General features: G+C 40.9%; 1 long non-coding RNA gene across 1 annotated transcript; it reads right to left on the bottom strand.

Moving 5' to 3' along the window:
• Nucleotides 1-13,261: 13,261 nt before the first annotated feature.
• On the bottom strand, nt 13,262-17,709 carry LOC141993611 (uncharacterized). The gene is made up of 3 exons (XR_012640906.1): nt 17,173-17,709; nt 15,781-15,895; nt 13,262-14,537 (listed from the first exon to the last, which is right to left on the bottom strand). It is a non-coding gene; the product is annotated as an uncharacterized LOC141993611 (long non-coding RNA).
• Between the last annotated feature and the right edge of the window lie 1,028 nt (nt 17,710-18,737).

Consider the following 18,737-nt stretch of genomic DNA (forward strand, 5'->3'; position numbering starts at 1 on the left):
CTTGGTCCTTGTACTCAGGACAAAATTTGTGCTCAGTGTCAAGCAGTCTGGAGTTGCTCACGAACCTGGGTGCCGATCTCAGGGCAGACTGTTACAAACCAGGACACAAATCCCAAACTGGTTGTGTGCTCTATAATTAGATTTCACCAACCAAGTATCAAGTGTGAGCTCCTCAAGCACTATAAGAGCCTTAATATGGAGTCACAGAAGTCCCCTTAAGCATTGTGGTCTATCTTGCCACCCCAGTTACCCTGTCCCTTACACCAAAAATCACAACAATATTCAGGTTACTCCCAGTCCCAAAGGACCATGTAGGTCAAATGTACCTTAGATCTCTCACAAAGACAATGCTACTAGCCAATTTTGTAATAAACCAACTAAATATGTATTAACTAGGAAAAGAGTTATTTATAAGGTTAAAGCAGGTAAACATACACACACTCATGAGTTACAGTTTTAGGTTTCAAAATGTACTAGAAGCTGCAGTAATATGCAAGCTGTATATGTTCTTTAGGGCTAACCCAAGCTGAGGAGCTTGGGGATCCCTTGTTTAAAGTTAGAAATATTGCCTTCCCCAAATTCCAAGAAGCATAGTGTCACAGTTCTTTCTGGTCAGGGATTTTTATTCCCTTCCGCTAGAGTTCAAACTGTGCTAGAATAGGTTTGTGCATGTCCCCTCTTCATGGATGCAGGGGAGCAATCAGCAAAGTCTTTTGTCCTCTGATGTGTCACAATGGTTTGTGTCAAGGCTGATTCCCCACTCTGGAACTTCTAGTGCAGAAGGTGGGGGCTGGCAAGGATTATAAAAATTAATACTGGCCATTCCAGGCTTGTATTAAACTTCCAAGGTTCTCTCTGACCTTGGATGGGTAGATGCTGCCACCACCTAAACGCAAAACCCCTTTGGTACCCAGGAAGGCGCATGTGGAAATTCCTTCCTGTGGGGTACCCTCAAGCCCTTTTACCCCCATGCCCCTCCGGGGAAGAGCTGAGAAAGAAAATAAAGGGAATTAGCTGTTGCCCCCAGCTAATTAAACAGCACATGCACAAACCTCTTAGGACACGAAAAATCCAATCCTGTCCTTAAAAAAGGTAAATTTTGTTAAAAACAAACAAAAAAAGAAAGAACATCTAGAACTTATGCTTTTGCTATAGTTAAAAAACCCACTTACAAAAATTAAACATCAAGAATAACCTTCCTGAGGTCCATCTTAAAGGTTACAAGCAAAACCAAAAGCATTTGGGGTTAGCACAGAGGAGTCCACAAGCCAATAAGAAATAAACAGAAATAAACCTAATCACGTCTTTCCAAACATTCCTGATCTACTTACATATCTGGGTTGTTAAATAAGTAGTTCTAGATATGATCTGATGATTTTCATATCTGGTCTTCAGCTTTTCACAGCATAACTGCTCCCTGTTCCCCTCTTTCCCAGAGAACAACAACAGAACAGACAAAGGGAAGTCGTCCCCCCCATTTAAAAAGTTCTAGCCCTCTCATTGGCTCTTTTGGTCAGGTGCCCACTCCCTTCCTTTCACCTGGACTTTTTTAACCCTTTACAGGTAAAGCAAGTAGAGAACAGCTACTAAGAGGAATTTTATAGCAAACTGGCTGGCTGGGTGTCCACAAAAGGGAGCTACCTCACTCCCCTCATTTATCATAGTTTGTATGGTGTCTACAGGCCTTCTCTGGTTGGGCAGGAGATGACACCTCTTGTGGTAAACTAGTATTTCACACTTGGTAATGCTTCTGTCCTGATTGTGGGGGTTTCTAGTTTTATAGCAAACTCTTCTATAGTTCCAAAGAAAATAGTCAAATATTATCTTGTAATTTGGGATATAGATATTATGTCAGATTAATGCATGCAGCAACTCACAAGCATTTCATAAAGTTCAAACACTAAGGTTTCCAGCTATGCATTTGTCAGTGTTCAGTGAGGCCTAGGGGCCTTGGCAGGAGCTGGCAGCTGGTCTGCCAGCATCTCACTCAGAAGAGTCAGATTTTGTTTCTCATATAATTTCTTTAGATTTTGTAACTACGCATATTAGTAATGTTCAGACAATTACCTAGTCCTTTAAAAACTACAGCTACACTATGGGATTCTCTGTCTTCCTGAAGCCGCGGAGTTGCAGAATGGCTAGAAGATGTATGTAGTGGTTCTAAATTTACTTCCCTCTAATTTATTCAAGCCAGTCTATGGTATTTATATTATCAGATAGGGCAAAAAGGTGGGACTGATTTAAAGCTCTGATCTTGCAATCAGATAAACAGGCTGATTGATAGATTTTAAGAAGAGAAAGGTCTATTATGATCATTTAGTCTGTCCTCCTGTGCAACACAGGTCATAGAATTTCACCCAGAACTTTCTTTGTCAACATCTGGTTGAACTAGAGTTTATCTTCAAGAAAGACAGCTCAGCGTGATTCACAGACCTTAAGTAATGGCCAATCCACCATTTGTCTTTGTAGGTTGTTCCCAGGTTAATTACCTTCACGGTTAAAAATTTGCACTTTATTTCCACTTTGAATTTGTCAAGCTTCACCCCACCGCCCACCCTGCCACTGGATCTTGTTGTGCCTTTGTCTGCTAGATAAATGAGCCCTCTGCTATCAGAACTCTGGGTGGGCACTCACAGGCCCTAATCAAGTCACTTCTTAACCTTCTCTGTGGTAGGATAAATGTTCTAGCACAGATCCCTGTACTGAGCTAAGCCCCACTGACTCCCCATTTGCAGGAGTGGGGCATTAGTTCTCAATGACTCTTCTCAGCTTCACACAGTGCTGGAGGATGGGGTGGGGGTGCAGTGCTGCAACCGGCAGCAGTGACAATGCGGACATCATGCCTTGGGCAGAGAGAATGAGGCCCCAAAGGAGGCCCCAGGGGAATATGGACACTGCCCTGCCCTTTCAGGGGGTGGAGCAACTGTTCTCTCCTGTGTTCAGCCAGCTCTGATGGATGGTTCAAAGGGAGAGGCTAGCACCTAGTGGCACAAAAGCTCCTTGAGTGCCAAGCACAACCTTGTGTGGGAACAAAAAGCATTGTAACTACCTTGCACACCTGTGCAGAGGCCAGGAACAGCCTCACCCTGTGCTCTTACATTAACAGCTACGAATGGCACATAGAGTTAGAGACGGTAACGGTTTTGCCTTGATAGCCTCTCTCCATGTTTCTTCGTGGTAGGTGCAGTGCCTCACAAGCACCCTGTGCTGCCCATGAGCCATTCAGTCCCCACAGAGAGTATTGACATTCTGACAGAACCCAGGACATGAAGGCTCATTGCGCATGGAAGCAAAGGATGAAAGAGACTGAAATATCAGGGTATGTTGTTTAGCAAACTGGTCTCTTTTTTCCCTTAAGTACTCAATGTAACAACAATTTATTGGAACACAGCTAGCAGGCACAATTAAATCCTCCTTTCAATGAGATTTCCACAGTTATTACCCATTCTGCACTCAGTCCTTCTGTTTTAATTATTCTTCCTCAGTTAGGTCTGTTATGGAAAACAGTCACAATTAAAAGCACATTTTCCTGATTAAATTCCCCCTCTGCTCCTTCAGACTGCAGCCACCTATTTATGGCTGCAAGCTTCATTTTACAGAGTTCTATTTCTGGGCCACTAATGTTATCTCATGCAGAGGGGAAAACACTCAATATTCGGTGCAGCTACTTCTTCTGAAGTGGAGACTCAGATTCTGGGCAGGCTTTGGGAGGAACAAAACAAATACCTCAGTAATGATCACAGCACCTGACAGACAAAACCTAATGAAAAGGTAGGTTCATTAGGAGTAAAGCTGGTTGAGGGAATTTAATGGGGCAAATGCTCTCTGATGGTTTTCAGGATGTAACTATATTGTTTCAAGAAAAGAAACCTGATGTAACCCTGTCAAGTTGTTTTAGAATGGCAATATTCTATTACTATAATGGTGTGCCTGCTTTCCTACCTGCCTACCTTTTCTAGACCTTAAGAAGAGCTCTGTGTAAGCTCGCAAGGTTGTCTCCTTCACCAACAGAAGTTGGTCCAATAAAGATATTACCTCATCCACCTATCTCCTTGTCAGTCAGTCTCTCTGCTTCATCTATGGCTACAATGCAAGATGTGTGTAGTTTTATCAGCTTGGGTTTGGGATGACTACATCTCTCATGTATGCCAAAGCCACTAATGAGTTACTGGAGTAGTATGTAAGTTACTCCAAATAAGTTCCAGTAAAATGTTCATATCACACCAGCACACATGGTATATGAAACATCTGTTACAGAGAAACCATTTTAGAAATGTTTTAGAGAGTTTTACAAACTTTTGGGGGACTATATTTTTGTTTCCAACCACCTGGAAAGCCAGAGTCGATGAGAACCATTAATTCAATATTTACAGGCTCAGAGGGAACTATAAATTACAGCTAACACATTTTTTTTATCACAAGCGGTATTTTAATTTATGTAGTAGATTAAAGACCTATGTGATAAATTGTATTAATGATGAACTGTTGACAACTGCACCTGTATTCTGCCACTAATCCATCTCCTCCCAGGACTACTTCCAACTTTCCAAAACCCAGAGCACCTTGAATAGCTACAGATTTTTAAAATATAACCTACCTTAGAAATATTTCCTTCTTTCTCCCCAAATGTGGAATTTCACAGCAGAATTACACTGGGTTGAAATCCAGAGTGGGTAATATTCAGTCGTGGACTATTGACAGATTTAAGATCTCATCTTGTGTTTCATTAAATCTACAAGCAGGACCTTTCTACCTTCCTCCTAAAGCCTGCATAGAATCTGAGTATCCACTTCAGAGGATGGCGATTTGGTGTCAGACTTTAAATTCATGACATTTTGATGTACAGAAAAGCTATTTTTAGAAGTGAATTTGGTAAATTAGAAATTGCCATAACAATTTCAATAAAAATTTCATTTAAAATTTTGTATAAAAGTATTGCATAATATTTTACTGAAAATGACCAAGTCTGTATATGGCATATTCAGGATATATGATGCAGTGGTATAAAGACAATATGGGTGCTTATAAGTAATGTGCCCATTTAAAATATATGCCAATAAAATGTTTAGGGCATATAAACATGTGTTATGTGTACTTTATACATTTATAAATTCCCACATCACACCAAATACTGTACAATGTGGTGATATGATGAGCTAAAAACTCCACAGGCCTGACTCATTGACTTCAATGGAGTAAGGCCAGCAGAGAATTTGGCCTTATAAACTGGAGAACCAGCGATATGATAAATTACATTTATCATACACCTTTGGCCACCTGACTTGCTGTCTGCTCACTAATCAATCTCTGCTAAGGCGTACCCCACATTCTAAATCTCTGCACAGCTTCATTAAGATCACTCATTTTTCTCTTGAGGCTTCCCTTTTTATCGATTTTAGTTCTGCACGCAGAAAATGTATTGTTGGAAGGATTTATTCCATTAAGGTGTTCTCTTCATTTACTAAAGAATGACCCTTGAAGTAAGCATGGCAAACTTTTCACTAAACACAGGATTCAGAAATTCAGGATTCAGAACTATGACCTACATTTAAAGCAGAGCGCAAAATGTCAGATTTTATTAAACCATAACACTCATGGAATTTGATTTTTTTTTCTTCCTTGCCCCTCCATCTCCAAAATTGTATCTTTTCATTTTCCTTCTCTTATCTCTGGCTGTCAGTTGCTGTCATCTTACTTCTTTCAGCTCATGCTTTAAGGGATGCTCTGTACTCTATAGATGCCTGTACATATCTATGTGACTCTTTCTAACCCCACTCAATACATCTGCAAACAGTGTGTTTTGCATTTTCCTTCTTTCTGAGTCTGAGCTCCTCAGTCAGAGAAGGGATGAGCTCACCTGATATTCTGGGCAATTCCAAAAAAATGGGAGCATCAACGGTGAACAGGAGGCATGTTTGAGTGTGGTGAGAAAGAGAGCAAATCTCAATATTTAGCAAGAACCTGTTCAGCCTTTTTCTTGATGAGGAATGGATCTTGTCCCCCTAATTGTGGCACCTCATTGTCTTTTTTAACAATAGTCCTTAGATACTTATCTGACTTGCACACCTTTAAATGGGCACTTACATACTCTGGTGATGGGGGCAGTATAAATACTTGATTGATAAATACAGTACTTATACCTAATCATCATACTCCATTTTTCTGGCAGCTGTCCCCCAAAGTAAGTCATTTAGTGACGGTGGGGAAGGCTTTTAGATACGACCCAGTATCTGTAATACATGTATGCCATCTTACCTATCTACCAGACACACATACAGTCTACTGCATCAAACAGGTATGTGGTGAGTAAGAGCTTTGAATACCCAATAACATGCCTGTGCTAGCAGATCTCCTTGATGGTTTCTCAAACAAATTGGAAAGTCTTAAACATCAAATGCAAACGCAGAATAATATTAACATAAAAATTATTGCTAGTTGAAGCTGTGTCATGAAACCTACCAATAGGATGGACTAGCAAAGGCTTGTGAGCCTAGAGCTTCAAAAGGAACCAGCTATTCTCTCTCTCTCTTTTTTAAGACCGTATTTACCATTGATGATTAATGCACAGCAGGAGCATCTGGAAATCATCAGATGAAATAGAGGTTGATAAATAAATCGCTTTTGCGAGTGACAGTAATAATGACAGCCTGCCACAAGCTAACACTGTGACTGTCTTTGGAGATCCCACTCATAATAACACAAGTGTAAGGATCCTGCATGCAAGGATCAATTATTCATTACCTGCAAGGAATGTGCAAGGGTCAGGTTTAGTGAAGGACACTCTTTGTGTATTCCAGGCCGGATCCTCACACAAATATCAGAGAGGCCATCCCAAGGGTTTTCTCCTTCCGTTGTCTTCCTCTCTCCCATCTCCCACACCCGATACTATTTTATTTCTGACAATTCTTTGGACTACAGCTGAGGTGGAATGCTGATCTGAACAGCACAGCTCCGGTTGAGCAATAAAAGGGGAATGCTTTATGTTTAGTATTAAATGAAGGTGATAAACTTTGTGCATTTTGAATGAGTTATAAAATAATAAGAAGTTGGCTTTCATATTTATTTATTTAATTTGAAAACCGGACAGCTAATTTTTTATTTTATTACTCCATTAAAATGATTCCTCCATTCCCAAATTAAATATATTTCAAGAGCTGCATCTCTTTGCTCGTAGCATTTCTTTTCACCATGCTCCAAACAGTTTTTCATGAGGGAGGTAACTTCTTATCCTTACTGTCGGGTCCTTCCTCTCTGCACTATATTAAGAACATAAGGAAACCACAGAGACACCCCTGGGTTCCAAATAACCATCTAACCATACACAAACATACAAGGCCTACCTACAGATAAGCACTACAAGAAAGACACGGTGGGTGAGGTAATATCTTTTATTGGACCGACTTCTGGATCAATAAAAGATGTTACCTTACCCACCTGTGTCTCTAATATCCTGGGACCAACACACCGACAACAGCACTGCATATGCACTGCTAGTCTTTTAGGTTCTGATGGCTTTTGCAACAGAAGACACTAGAGGGCTCCCTAACTTTAAGGGATACTACCCAGTTCCTATGGACTACACTTACTCTATATCCATCAAGGCAGGGTGAAGTGAGAAAGGTCAAGGGGAGCTGGTAACCCCCTTTGTCTCCTCCAGGGCCTACTTTTCTTGGGAAATTACCCCCAAACATGCACTATGTGATTCATATAATCTGATCTCTGAAATTATGGCTAAAGACGACCCAACTCTGAGCATGATTTCTGCACACGTCAAACGGCAGCTTTGCAGAAGACAGAGCACCCTGTAGTGGTCTATTTCATATCTCCTGCCTCCATGTAGTAGCTACTTACCTGGCGGCCTAACTTCATCATGCAACTGAAAGGCCTGACTCTGCATGGGAATGGAAGCAAATGCAGTGGGGAAGGTACTCAGCTTGGTGTGGACATCCTCACCATCTCAAGATGCTCTTAGCAGGCGGAGCTACTGATTTCCTCGGAAAATAGCTGCTATGCTTCTTCTTTCTATGGCACGGTGGATGGCTCAGCTTTATTTCCCCAGCCCCACCTCTTCTGCACCCCCCCCCCAAAGTGCCCTCCTCTGGGACCCATGGTCCCATGCGGAATGGGGGTGGCAGCTGTAGGTGCCGGCTTGCTGTGTGGAACATTTTTCTCTGTGCTGCTGGGCCAGCATTCACAGCCCCACCTGTGCTGCATAAGGTTTTGCTTTGGCCACGGGGGCTCACCGGAATTTTTGATAAGGTACAACCAGAGCGGAGCAGCCAATACTTTGTACCTTTTGGTAGGTGCCTGTGTTGACTACAGAGTTTAGTAAAAAACGTTGCTGGAGTGAAATCCACCCCCGTGCAAAGGGCTAACATGAGGCTTGTGCACCCTGTGCATCCCACTTATAGCCAGCATGGGTCCTTATGGATTTATGGAGGCGTTGCAAATTTTAGTTTAATCTAAAGCAAAGAAAATCCCCATTCCCATCCACCCCCACTCCTTACAAACCCTGACCCTTCAAGGTCAAGTATTCGCTGTCAACCTCTCAGAATACATACACACACAAATAGATGGTATAAGCTTATTGTTATAACTGATATATTTTTACTCTTACAGTACACGTAACAGAATCATGAACATTTTTGAATTTCAGTAAGGGGTCGCCAGCCGAAAGGTTGAGAGACACTGACTTAAAGGAAATTTCTGATCTCACATGTCACCTTCATCACTTAGAGTTTATCTTCAGTGGAGGTACTCAATTTATGCCAGTGTAAGTGAAATCAGAATCAAGTCTTTAATTCCCCACCACCACTATTAAACAACCCTTTCCTTCTCTTTCACTGTATACAGCCTACTGCCTTATAATTTTTAATTCCACAAAGCATTTTGAACTTGTAACTTCTATCAAAAGTACTGTATAAAAGAAAGTTCAATTGTATTAGAAGTTTCCCACAAAGGAGCAAATGCTCTTATTCAGTGGTTAGGAGAAGGATGACAAAATACTGCCAGGGTGCCACCTGGTGTGTATTGTCCTTTATTTCTATTTGGGCTAAAAACATATTGTACTCCACTCATGTAGTGAGAGAGAATGACAGTTACAGGATAACACCAGCTACAGAAACACATCCACATGATGCTGAAAATGCAAGCTAGAAGCACGCCATCAAATGTAACCCGAGCATAGCCATTGCTCATCCACTGCAAAACCACTTGTATTGTCACTACCATGCCTTTAATTCATAGAAATTAGTCTGGGCTCTTTCAAGCACAGCTCCCATCAGCCAAAAATGGGTGAAATTTTGTTTTTGCTATGCTGCAATCAGACAGGTGCATGGTTTTCTTGCTAGTTTGGTAGCAAGTATTTCCTTTCCATCTGCCCCAAGTCCTGTGCACAGAGAGGAGCATCTGCGTGTGGGTCACCAGCTGCTGCTGTTCAGAAACGGAGAGGAGGGCATTGCTGTTGTGGCTGAGTCTTTGCCTTTCTAAGATTTCACACAGAATTTTCGTGGGGTTGGAATCCATATGTGGTGAGCGGGCAGGGCTAGCTATAGGTGAAGAGTGGGTAGCCCCAGACTATGTGGGGATGGGTCTAGAGAGACACATCTCCTGCACAACCCCTGCAGAGATTCCCACGGAACGATAGAGCCCCTCCATGGTGGAGAACCATCCCATTAATTGGGGTTGCAGGGATAATGATGGCGAGGGGTAGTCTCTGGTAGCATGATTCTTTTGAAGCAGAGATAATAAGGAACAGGAGGGCTGCCTGGTCACAGAGCTGATGCAAAGTACCTGGCTTCATGTAAATCCTGGGGGAATCTGGAGTTTGGGGGTTGGGCACCTCAGCTCATCCGTGGAAATGCACCACTCAACAGACCACTGGGGATAAATGCTGAGAGAGAATATTTTTAAAAGCAGGTTAGACAAACACCTGTCAGGGATGGTCTAGGCAATACTTAGTCCTGCATTGAGTGCAGGGGACAGGACTAGATGATCTCTCGAGGTCCCTTCCAGTTCTATGATTCTATGATCCACTTTATTAAAATGTCTTTGCCAGCACCAGAAAACTGGGGTCTATGATCTGAATCAGCACAACAATGACTCATTAGTGGCCATACTTGTTTATGTTTTAGGAATGAGTGAGGACTGTTCTGGGACTGGGAGTTACCCGGTGTTAATTTTTTTCATCATCCCAGAAATTCAGAGGGGATTTCTGCTATACAGCAAATCAGCTTCTTCGTGTCACTTGGTTGAAAGGAGCAATAAAATATTATCTAAAGTTAGAAATATATATAATTGATTAGTGCCATGGGAGTTCCATTCTATCTGCTTCACGTTCCAAGGCACTGAATGTGCCAGATAGTAATGAATAGTGGGTCCTTCTATCAGGTTGAAATGTAAAGACTTGGAACCAAGACATTCCTTCCCAAAATGACAGAAATATATTGGAGTTATATGAAACCACTGAGGAGGTCCATACCATACAGTAGTTCTGAAACTCAGCCATGGATAATGGGATTCTACAATGGGAAATGCATTTGAAGGCCTTTTAAAATTAAACTTTATTATTAAAAAATACATTCAGTAGAAACACAGAGGGAGTGACTTTAATGACAAGAACTAATCAGAATTAAAAATGAAAGGAACAATCGTAGTGCCATATATCTCAGAAGGAGAATTTCAGAGAGAAGGTCAGCCTTTTATAATATATTTAAAAGACATAGAGAGAACATTAATCTTCAGTGAGCTCTCATTAAAGAGATGGGGTCTAGGTGTATGCTGTGCTTTGAATGAAGACCTAGCATTGCTAGATCCAGAGCTTGAATACTTGCTTAGCTGATCTTTGAAAAATTATTATATATATCCATTATGGATTTTTTTCTGGTGAACGCTAAGGTGTAAAGGCACAATCTTTTGCTGATACTTTTAAGTGCCACTTTTGAAGGAAGGTATACAGCTTGGAAATAGGAAAGGAATTTTCTTCCTAGGAAAGCAACAACAGTCTTCATTGGTAGTAATTACCATGGTATGCACTACCTTTTTGACAGTTATGTTTTTGTTTCAATTCTTCGCTATTCCTAAGAGACTCTACCTAACACCCTTTAAAGTTCATGGGAATCTTTGGATTGGGCCCCGAGTGTAGGTTGTGAGCCACCAGAAGAATTAAGCAAATTGATTCCTTGTCTAATTATAGCCCCATTGTCAAGGGGTTTGAGAATTTAAGCACATGGAGGTAATAAAATCCCTCATGGACTTTAAGTCTGAAATGAAGACAATGGCAAGTTCTTCTGATCTATAATATAGGTATATGCATTTTCAAATTAACCCTATTTTATACCTATTCTACACAGAATTCAAAGAGTAGCATTTTGTTGTTGCAATAGCAGCTTCAGCATTAGGTCCCATTGCACTCTTCAAATAGTTACTTTGCTAATGAGCAGTGTAAAATTTAGTGTTCTCCTTAGGGGAGGATATTTGTCTAGATTTTAAAAGCCCATAGGATGCCATTCTTAACTGGTGGATTCAACCTGCTTGATTCTTCAGATTAATGCTCGGAGGACATTCAACATGACTGATAAGATAAATTGGCTGACCATTTATTTGCCTTGGTCAAAACAAAAAGGTGAATCTGACCGTGTCAGTCAGAGGAAGAGCAATTTGTTATTTAAAATATTTCCACACTTAAGCTTTCACTGAACACATTGAAGGCAGATGGATATTAGGAGGCTCTTAGTCATATTATTAGAAGTTTAACAGAAAATTGTTTACATTCGTTGTTTTGCTATGGTGGGGATCAAGATCAGTAGCAGACTCAAAAACTCTCATCCTTCAGGCTCGTGGGTGTTGAATGGAAAATAAACCATCCCCACAGTCCTATGTCAAAGACAATGCCAGATTGGGAAAGGACAAGAAAGAATTTAGGAAGATGCCAGATCGGGAATATGCCTAAAATTCAAAACAGATATAGTGGGGCTTATCAATTCAATAGATTAGATGAGATGGCTCTTGACTACTATATTTCCTGACCAGATTTTAAGGGACTCTACAGTGAGGAATGTCAGAATTGACTCACCAGTGGCATGCCCCACTCATGGCTGGGTATGGCATGGCAGGATCTCCTTTGGCCTTGCCCTGCTGACAGCTGCTCCAGCCTTACAGTGGTCTCTCTTCTCATGACTCAGCCCTCTGGACAGGTAACATTTTGTCCCACCCCTTCTGGCATAAACAAAGTCCAACAAACTAAACTCAAATACACATAATTATTCACCCCATCTGGGCTCTCTTCTCTGCAGACTCTTCACCCCTTCCCAGATGCTGCAGGGTTATCCTCCTGCTGGTGTGTGGAATGATACATCCCAAGGCTTTCTCCCTGGAGGATGGGATCCAAACTCAATAGTCCTTCTCACCAGTGTGTTTCTGCACCCCATTGTCCAGTGGGCCAGTAGGGGAATACAGGCTCTCCCTCTCCTCTGGGTTCCCATCCAGGACCCTGTGGTGAGCAGCTAAGGTCTCCTCCCACAGACTCCTCTTCTTCCTACCATGGCCTTCCCTCAGGCCCTTTCCTACAGCCCCTCGCTGAGCTTATTGTACGTCTGCCTCTAGGTCTTTGCTCCACTTTGCTTCCTCAACCAGAGGAAGCCTACAGAGTTCTTCCTGCTTCCCTATGCGGTCTCCTTCTCATCTGGGTTTCCTCCTTTTATGCTCACCACCCAGTTTCTCCCCAGCTGGGCTTCATCTTCATTTGGGCCTGGCCAGTCTCCAGTGCAACCAGGGGCATTAATTGCTCTCTGTCTCCAGTTAACTCTTTTAGTGTCAATATGGAGTAAATACCCAATCACAAGGAAAAAATAGGGAGAAATATTACACAGAATCAATAGGCTTGTCAAAGCTCACTGCCTAGTTGAAGCCTGTAACTTAGGACACTGAACCCTTACTCCTTAATGACTGTTTTACTCTTAGGATTGAGAAATGAACGACTACAATGCAAGTCCTTGAGAACTGCTAAAATCAGATTGATCAGAACCATTGTTATGGTGACTACAACAAACTACGTTCACTTTTTTACTGAAAGAAGAGACTGTTGAAATAACATGTGCAATAAAATTAGTCAAATGAATTCATTCATTCTAGCTTCAGCTTTAATTTCAGTGTTCTTCAAGGGAAATCCTTCTCACACAGATGAATTGAAAACAAAGAACAATGTAAGAAAATGAAAATCTCTTCAATATAACTTATGATGAAGACCACTTCCTCTCATGGATGTTATAGTTTATAGAGGTATTAATTTCATTTTCTGCTCTGGGGGAAGATATTAGAAATTCTGCTTATTTTAATCAACTGAAACAAAATGCTTGCATTTCCAAACATGGAGGAATTTGGAAGTGTTGTAAGATCCACTCCTCCTGTTCAGTATATTTGTTACACTATTGTACTGTTCTTTCTTAATATATGGCTCTAATTTAATCTCAATGACAATAGAGTATTTAAGGAAATGAGAAGTTTTAGGACCCAAGATGAAAGTCATAATAGAAACTTTCACACATATAATGAAAAGGAAATGATGATCCTTACAAATTCTATCCCATACGTTGCACTACCTGAATCAAATAATGGAAATACTGGAGAATTGCCTTCCTTTTTACCTTTAAAGTCAATCATTTTTGTTGTTGTTTTGTTTTTGTTTTAACTACTTTTGAGCAGCCTAGAACCAGAAGTTTTCCATGTAGGAGAAATGATTAGATCAGAGATGCAATCCCACAAGGCATCAAGACATTAATATTTTTCAGGATTAGAAAATCAATCATTCCAATTTAATAAACATGATTGTTGTAAGGGAGAGGAGGGTTTAACTGACAATTTGAGGAATGATGTGCTGAAGAAGAAAAGACAAAAATGAAAAATAAAATGAATCAATTGCTTGGCTTTAAAAATTAATTTCTGGGGTTGGGGGGAGAGGAAAACCATGTCTCTCAGCAATGCCACGTGATTTTTATCATGACTGTGCTGGACAGTGTCTTCTAAGATGTTGTAGGGAAGTGAGGTTGAGGTAAAAAGGCCAGAGTGAGAGGGGTAGAGATAGAAGTGTTGCTGAGTGATTCTGAAGGTACAGAGAACAAGTCACTCCTTTATCCTGTTGTTGATACCAAGCTGAACTCCTGTATAACACAGGATGGCCCCAAAATGAGCACATGTTTACACTGTAGAGTTAGTGCTAATATACAACCATATGTTGACCGGTAGCTGCTCCATGCACCTCATCCCCATACAGATGGTTACAGTCAGGCACATAAATTACCAGTGTAGCAATATGTGGATAGGGGTAACTGCTAGGTTCAGGGTACGTGTACACACTTAAACATACAGACCCCTCCTGGCAGCACTTGTGTCGGTAGGAGCTAGAATAGAAGTAAACCACTCATGCTCCTGGTTACAAGTTTTGTGCTGAGCATTTGTGGGAAGAATTTGGCCAGTTGCTTTAATTTTTAATCTATTGGGTCCTTTATATACGTTTTTCTTCTGATGAAGCAATTTGGTACCTACAAGAATAAAAAAGAAAGACCGTACTTAATACTTATCAGCACTGCACAGGAACACTAATAAACCACTTTTCACTACCAACCTCAGCTAACTTGACGAATATTAACCTTGTGAGATAAGTAAATAATATCATACCCATTTTACAGACCAGCAAACTAAGGCACAAAGAGGATAAATGACATACCCAGGATTATACAACAACCCAGTGGCAGAGATGTGAATAAAATTTGGGAAATCTGATAGCCAGTCTGCCCACTAGACAATTGATCACCATTTGGCATTTTTAATTTAGAATTGAGTACCAGGAGTCTAAAGCCTCCTTCATTCTTACACACATTACTTGGATAACATTCTATTTTCAAATACATTATGTACAATTTAAGACTAACTAACATATAGTGTACACACACTGGCTGAGTCATGAAAACAAACCCTTCTCCACCACTCTGTCATTTTACTGTAATGTTTGTTTCAGGGAAGAAAGAGGAGAATTGAAGGAGGAACCCACAGAGCTAGGAAATTCACGACCAGTACTCCACGCATCAAAGCAAGTTAGCCAAGACAATTGCAGATATATGGAGAGATGTTATAAGTCATGCCCTATGTTTAACTACTCAGCTAGCTGAAAGAACAGAGGTAAAATCTCTTCAGATTTCTCAGATTTGCCTCCCATGCAGGACAAAATTATTCCTTAGTGTGCGTGTGTGCTCTTACCAGAGGAACCACTCTACTATATTCAACTTATTATAGGATTTCCAGTTGTTCAGCCTAGCCCCTTTTGCAACCACAGTGCCATTTAAGGAGATGCTTCTCTGGAGTGCTTAAAGACATGATGTTTCCTTGATGTTGCAGAATACCAATGTGGAGCAGACTTGGGATTCCATTGTCTAGAATCATGTTCAATTGGCACCTGACATCTTGCCTCTGATGTGTACAACATGTGGTGATTAATGTCAATCTAATTCCATCTATGCCTCTGTGATCCCAGGCACAGAAAAAGTGTCTACAATACAGCTTATTTTGAATGTACAGTGTAGCGTCCTCCGTACAAAGTATCAGAGAATGCTTTCCAAGATGAGGCAGAATAGACAGAGAACACTTTAGAGAATTAAGTACAGCAATTCTCACACAAACAAGGAAAGAAAACATGATGATTGATGTTTCCAGATCTCTAACCCATTCTTTATTCTACTTCACAGTTACATCTGCCTAGTTCCTGCAAATGGGAGGAAAGGAACTTACACTGGCTTTACAAAGGACTGGAGTTAACCCCTCCAGCTAGTCTGCTAAGGAGGATGGGTAGATAAGCAGGTGCTCTCCACAAGTTTACATTTTGCGCCTCATTGGTAGCCCCTACCTGAAAGGCAAGGAATATAAATTAGCAGAGGAGTAGCTGATGGAGAGACTGAGCTGAGTCTGGATGAGAACCCTGAAGGAGAAGGATGACGATAATGGTGACGGATGGTCAGACGAACCAGGGGAATGTCTCTTCTCTTGGTCAAAAATTCCACTGAAGTCACTGCCAATTATGCATGCGTATCTGAGGGAGGAAACTGGCTCTGTATGTTCACCTTGGATTATGGCTGAGGGAAGTCTTCCCTCTTGCTCTTAAGGCTTTGAAAGGGCAGAGCATTTTTGTGTTCACTTTGTGTTAGGGACCAAGTGACTTGTCAGCCCAGTAGCAATTTTTGTTTTAAAAGTTTGAGCCAAAAAGGTTGGTTGCTGCTCATGAATTAAGAGAGTGAACCCGCACCCTTTTAAAGTTCTCCCTCCCAACTCTTGCTGATACTAAACAGGTTTGCAACATTTCTTGAAAAGAAGAGTTAAAGGTCCTGCATATATTTGGCAGGGTTACAGTCCATTGCTCATAGATGCACCTTTTAACGGTCTGGTGAAAGGCATTTTTGATATGGTCAAGTTACTAGGGTTTTAAAAGCATACTTTGCATCTCCAGTGCTAATCTGACCCTGAAAAGAACCCTGAACCAGAGCTGATCAATTAATATGTGCCCTGAACATGCCTAACTGGGGGAATCTAAACCTTGCTAGGGTAAGGTGGCCTCTGTCCATTTTGAAATCCCACTTTGGCAGCTGTATCTTCGGCCATGACCATAACACACAAATGGGGCTCCTTGGTCCATATATCACCCAAGGGCACCCCTTTGAAAATTACTTACATGCCTGTCTTGCATTTAGGTGCCCAATTTGGTGTCCAGACAACCATTTAAGTGTCTAATAGGTATTTAAAATGTTGGCATTAAACAGCTCTAGTTGTATTTTCAGTGTGAATTGGCTTTAGACATTGGTGATATATGAGCATGCTTGCTGTTAAGGGAGGAATGGTAGCCTAAAATAAAGTGATATTTTTTCCCATGCTATTCTTCAGGGGCAATCACATTTCCTATGTGTTCTTCTCACTCCTCTGGCAGCCAAGTGATTACAGCATAAGACCACACAGAGAATAAATCTTCAGGGAAAATGGTTAGAGCAGCATCTCTTGTGGAGCACTCTGTGTGAAGTCAGACAAATACATAGGAAATGAGTGATGGGAGGAGGAAAATCAGCACAGTAAACTCTCCCCAAACAGCCACATAATCAAGGTCTGGTGACAGCAGGATTGTGCCTCCATACTTGCCTGAGATGTTGCTCAGACATATGTGGACTCTAACAATTACAATTTTGTTTCCGTTAACAAAGCTGTTTGCATTGTACATTCAACATTTGCTTCTCAAGACTACGTGGTCAGCTGGCCAATCTTGTGTGAAGCAGCTGCTGTTGTTACAGGAAGATGTGGGGTGCGGCTTCAGAGAGCAAAAGTCATTCTCCATCTTGAAAGGTGGAGCTCAGGACTGCAGACAGCGGGCTCTGGTTACTGTGTTTAGATAAAAATAGTTTAATTGATTAATACAATCTCCTGCTGCCTTTAGAACAACAAAAATCTGATCACTTAGAAGGGCTTGCACGGTGGAACACGTCAGCTGGTTTAGACTACAGGCTATTAGTAAGACTTTGTTCTGCAAAGGTCGCAGGCTTGCACAAGTTGCTGTCCCTGGCACTCAAAACTCCTTTAGCTATGGTGAGGCTCTGTGATGAATTGCTGGAGAGTATAATATTGTAATATGGATTGTCAATATATTTATAATTGTTTTACATGTTTCATATTGAAGGATTTGTTTCTTATTGCAGCTGATGCCCTAAGCTTTTGAAAGTACAATGTCTTTTTCATTTTGTTCCCCTCCCAAACATCTTTAGCTTGTGGTCTACTCAGTGTACTTACTTGTTCCTCAGTGAGCACTAATGTAGATTGTGCCTGTTCATCGGGCTTATTAAAGAAGGCTTTGTTGATACTGGCCTAACTAAATTAAACTAGCTCTTTGTTTCCATAATGACATTTCTGCCTATATGAATAATTTTGGGCTCTTTCTAGTTACATTCAAGAATGTAGAGCGCAAATAAAGTTTAACGGACACATGGCATGATAATGTCATCTCAGTATCCTACCTGATAGTCCTGCAGGATTTGAATTATTCTGCATTTAAAACGATAAGCGGTGATACTATATAACAAACATGGGACCCCATGATATTTCTATGTTATTGTCAACCTCTAGGCTTTGTGATCAGAGTACTAAGGGGTCAGCTCTCTTTGCAGAACTGCTGTGAAATGACTCAGTCACTCATCCTCTTAGCGAATGGGTTTATGCAATTTGAGCCATCCCCTTACGTGTGTTGGACAAAAAGCAGAGTTGAGGAACAGAGCAGAAGTGCATTTCTTTTATAAAAGAACAGTTGAGACGCAAAAGCCTTTTAATTTTTCTTTAAACAATGGCAAGAAATCTGATATACACTGATATTAAATCAACAGCAAGAAATCTTACTTTAACACGGGCAATAAAGCACATACCATTTTGTTACTCACCTTTATCAAGATAATACTAAAATTATAAAGGGAACCTTTGGTAATGAACAAAACTAAACTGAAAGTTCCTTCAACATGTTGTGGGGGGAAAAAAAGGATTTTGACAATAATTACCCCTCATTGTGCTAAGCTGTTGTGAGAGTTAGTAATTGCCAGCAGCTTTTCACTGAATAGTTTCTGGGCATTTAAAAATGAATACATTGTGTTCATGAAGGAAGCTCATGGACAAATGAAGAATAGCTATAACTGAGGAAAGAATATGTCAGAGCTGAGCTGAAATTC

Source organism: Natator depressus, chromosome 9, assembly GCF_965152275.1.
Source record: "Natator depressus isolate rNatDep1 chromosome 9, rNatDep2.hap1, whole genome shotgun sequence".
NCBI classification, from domain to species: domain Eukaryota; kingdom Metazoa; phylum Chordata; order Testudines; family Cheloniidae; genus Natator; species Natator depressus.